The following is a 4,571-nucleotide window of genomic DNA, read 5'->3' as shown; positions in this document are numbered from 1 at the left end:
ATATATATATATATATATATATATATATATATATATATATATATATATAGTGACGAAGAAGACGACGAACTGTGCAGTGGCACGGGCAGGAGCGCTCGCGCTAGGCCAGCAGCCATTAAATCATCTCGTTGCCATCGATCATCGTGTCTCTTTCTTCGGCTGGCCGCCACGTAACAATATATATATATATATATATATATATATATATATATATATATATATATATATATATATATATATATATAGTGATGTGTTAAACATCATGTGTTAAATATTTTTTCTTTGGCGAGTGTATGTTTCTTGTGCTTCCAATATGCTTCCCCTCGCCAGACAGGATTCTGTCGAACCCTTGATCGCGCGCGCGCGCGCGCGCGTGTGTGTGTGTGTGTGTGTGTGTGTGTGTGTGTGTGTGTGTGTGTGTGTGTGTGTGTGTGTGTGTGTGTGTGTGTGTGTGTGTGTGTGTGTGTGTGTGTGTGTGTGTGTGTGTGTGTGTGTGTGTGTGTGTGTGTGTGTGTGTGCGAGCCTGTGTGTGTGCGTGCGTGCGTGCGCGCGCGCGCGTGTGTGTGTGTGTGTGTGTGTGTGTGTGTGTGTGTGTGTGTGTGTGTGTGTGTGTGTGTGTGTGTGTGTGTGTGTGTGTGTGTGGAGAGAGAGAGAGAGAGAGAGAGAGAGAGAGAGAGAGAGAGAGAGAGAGAGAGAGAGAGAGAGAGAGAGAGAGAGAGAGAGAGAGAGAGAGAGAGAGAGAGAGAGAGAGAGAGAGAGAGAGAGAGAGATCAGAGTGGACAGCCGTCGCCGTAGCTCAGTTGGTAGAGCACCGGACGCGAAATTCGGAGGTCGTGGGTTTGGATCCCACCGGCGGCATGGTTGTTTTTTGTGCTGCTTCACAATTAATTTCCTTCTTGCTTTCGGTGACTGTTGGCTTCCTTGTGACCCCGGCAGAGGTTGAATTTTCAAGGAAGTCAAGCAGGAAGTTCAGATTAAAACCGACACAGCAAAACGTATCTGATAAAAGTGTGACCTTGAGCTGTTTGCTGAAAATGTGCACTGACCGGTAGCACGACTAATACCTTCCTGACCGTCTGTGTTCCTGACATTCCTGACATCGAATCACGTTCCTTCACTTGTCATTCATGATCTTCAGTTGACGATGTTTGCGTTTCTAATGAAGGTGTTTTTAATTTACTCTTAGGTTTGGACACTAAAAACGGTTGTGGACCCGATGAGATACCAAGTTCATTTGCGAAAGCCAGCGTAACAGGGGGCGGATGCGCGATTAAGAAGTTTGAGGGAACAGCATGTCCGCAGCTGCCACAGGTTAATTGGAGAGATATGTATGGGAGAGGCCCCTGCCCTGCGCAGTAGGCGCAACCAGCCTGGTGGTGATGATGATGCTGCGGCTCACTGCCATTTTTCATAAATCTCTCTTAACCGACATGTAGTTCTTTCGTCATAGAATCCAGCAAAGACCCTACCCCTGCAAAAATTCAATAGCATGCAGGTATCGTCCAAGTACCGAGATATTGCCCTGTCAGCCCATTCTTGTGAGTTTCTAGAACATCTCATTTCAAGCATATCATATATTTCGTCGAGTACAACAATGACCTGAATAATCTCCAGCATGGATTTCAGTTACTGCATATTTATAGTCTTATCGAAGACGTGTGACTCTGTCGATCACAGCAAATTCTTGCAAAAGTTTTGTTAACTGGATAGCTAGTTTCGCTTTCCTAACATTTCACTAGCTCGGTCACGGACCTCTCGTCAGTCCTCCCTCGGGTGCTCTGTTGTGTGTCTTCTTTTCTTGTTATACGTCGATGCTGAACCGTTTCATGCATTACCAAATGACGATTGAGTGCTCGCACTCAGAGTACGCACTGATTGAGCATTTATAATAATCTTATTCTGATTCTGAAAAGAGACCTACGCTCATCTGAGCGTGCGAGGCCACATATTGGATCTACGTCGCCGGAAATCACGGGGAGTGCTCGCCTTGCCAGGGTGGCGCAGTTGGCCGTGACACTTCATCCGTTGGTTTCCTTTCGGGACACCTGCAGGCCATACGTGATTGCCATGACACGCCATTGTAACACAGCCGTCCAGCGAGGATTGACAGCGACTTCATTTCCGACTTTCTTCGCTTCTGCGTCCCCTTATCCGTGCCGCCAGTCGACGACGATCGAGGGAGGAATTTTTCTGGGAAGCGCTCCCAGCGCTTGTTCTTATGCTTGCCACGATGGATGCGGGCTCCGCCATATACTGACCCTTCATTTTTTTTTCTTCCAATTTTTGTTGAGGCGCACGGTGTGACAAAAAAGAAAAAGGCGTAGGTTTTCCAACAAATTGTGCTAAGAGTCTGGATCCTATAGCAACTGGGGTTGATGCGTGCGCAGAAATTAGTGGCCGCTGATAAGAGCTGCAGACAATTAATTAGTTAATTCGTTTCTTTTAATTGCGCTGTTCAGGGTGCTATTTATTTCAGAAAGAATTCGGTGGTGGAAAAAAAAAACGGTGGTGACTTCCACGCGCCCGATAGGTTGAAAAACATCTGCAAATACGCCCTGTCGGTCTCTGTTCAAGATTAGTGAGTGCAACTACACGTAGTGTCAAGAACCTCATTACGCAGAGCGGGTAATAAGGGGACAAGCAGACAGCTGCAGTTATAGCGCTACAATAACAATTTCAATTACGGGTGGCAGAAGTAGGTGGGCGGGGATAGGGTGGCCGCAGTTGGCACAGAAAAGGGTCAGTTGGAGAGGTATGGGAGAGGGTTTTGTCATGCAACGGGTGTAGTCAGGCTGCTGATGGTCATGTTCCTTAGCACTCTGTGGTATCTCACTTTTGAAGAAAAACACATACTATGCCTCGCATGACCGCGATGAGGATAGTGTTGACAACATATGTGCACATCGGCAAAACAGGCCGGTGCATATTTGGTAGGCTGCAAGGCCACTCTGTTTCCTTGGATACCACTCACCGAAAGTGCGGACGCTACTGCAGCAGAGAAGAACGCCAACTTCAGAATTTACGGGCTATAACTACGAGGGGGCAAATTTTGCGAAGGGTGTTTTACACTCGGGGCAATCCTGCTCCATCCCGTCTGGATCCATAGCTTTGACTCTTTGACAGCGTCAGCGCATCGCCGCTTTGCCTGTTGGAAGAAGGATTCGGTGTCTTAGATGGCAGGTGATAGATTCGCTCTAAGCGTATACCGCCCCACTATCACTGTTTTATTTTTTTATTGTTATCGTCGGTGTGTCTGCGCGTGAGCTAGCCTTCCTGCTGGATAGGCACTTGTTCAATAAAGTGCACTTGTTACTCCAGTCTCGTTGTCGGTGCCTTCTTTCTAGTTCTATCATCATCCTGACTGCGCCCACTGCAAGGCAAAGGGCTCTCCCATGTCTCTCCAATTAACCCTTTCCTTTTCCAGCTGCGCCCGCCCTATTCCTGAAAATTTGTTAATCTCATCCGCCCATCTTAACATTCTGCCGCTCCCTGCTACGCTTGCCTTCTCCTGGAATGCATTCTGTTACCCTTAAGGACCAGCGGTTATCTTGCCTTCGCCTTACATGCCCTGCCCAAGCCAATTTCTTCCTGTGATTTGGACTAGGATGTCATTAACCCGTGTTTGTTCCCTCACCCACTCTGCCCTCTTCGTGTCTCTTAACGTTACACCTATCATTTTCCTTCCCATAGCTTTCTGCGTTGTCCTTAACTTGAGATGAACCCTTTTCGTTAGCCTCCATATTTCTGCGCCGTAGGGGAGTATCGGTAAGATACAGCTGTTGTACACTTTTTTTCTTGAGGAATATTGGTAAACTGCCATTCATGATCTGAGAGAACCTGCCATATGCGCTCCACCCCATCCTTATATCCTTCTAGTTATTTCCGTCTAATGATCCGGATCGGCGGTCACTACATGCCCTAAGTGGACATATTCCCTTAGCACGTCCAGCACCTCGCTACCAGTTGTAAACTGCTGTCCCTTTGCGAGACTGTTGAACACTGCTTTTTCTCTAACAACTGTTTTCACGTTGTTCGTGCACGCATCCTGTGCCTCTGCGGCGATCCTGGCCGTCGCTGTCGGAGTGCACACAGCACCGTTCTTAGTTGGCCGCACCTTGTCCGTTCCACAAATTGTCCGCGCTTTCCTGAAACCTCTTCCTGGTGTGCATACGGGGGTGGGCGTCGTCGTGGGGACACTGGTGAATGGAAGGCGAGCCCCCCTTTCTTCCCCGCGAGAAGTGGGAGGGGGGAGGCAACGGGACCGCAGCAGCGGACCAAGTTTCAGGAACGGGCGCTGGGACCCACGCATCTGTACCACAAACGGAAAAGGGAAGGCGGAGAATGGGGCCCGCGTAGTTCTTCCTCTTTCCTTTCTTTCTTCTGTCCTTTCTCTCTCTTTTCCGAACGCATTCCGGAGGCTGGCAGAAAGCCCCTGCGACTGTTGCTTGGACCGTCCCCACGCCGCTCTTTGGCCGTTTAGTTTTCGCCTGCTGACCCGGTTTTCTCTTTTCCTCCGGCCGCATTCCAGGCCCCGGTGGGATGAGGGGAGAGCGTGTCTTCCCCCCCTTACG

At 48.7% G+C, this 4,571-nt stretch overlaps 1 non-coding gene across 1 annotated transcript; it reads left to right on the top strand.

The window, feature by feature from the left end:
• Positions 1–785: 785 nt before the first annotated feature.
• TRNAS-CGA (transfer RNA serine (anticodon CGA)) lies at positions 786–858 on the top strand. Its single transcript has one exon. It is a non-coding gene; the product is annotated as a tRNA-Ser (tRNA).
• The last annotated feature ends 3,713 nt before the right edge of the window (positions 859–4,571 follow it).

The sequence above is a fragment of the Amblyomma americanum genome, chromosome 4, assembly GCF_052857255.1.
Source record: "Amblyomma americanum isolate KBUSLIRL-KWMA chromosome 4, ASM5285725v1, whole genome shotgun sequence".
NCBI classification, from domain to species: domain Eukaryota; kingdom Metazoa; phylum Arthropoda; class Arachnida; order Ixodida; family Ixodidae; genus Amblyomma; species Amblyomma americanum.
This window is presented reverse-complemented; position numbering and strand designations above follow the sequence as displayed.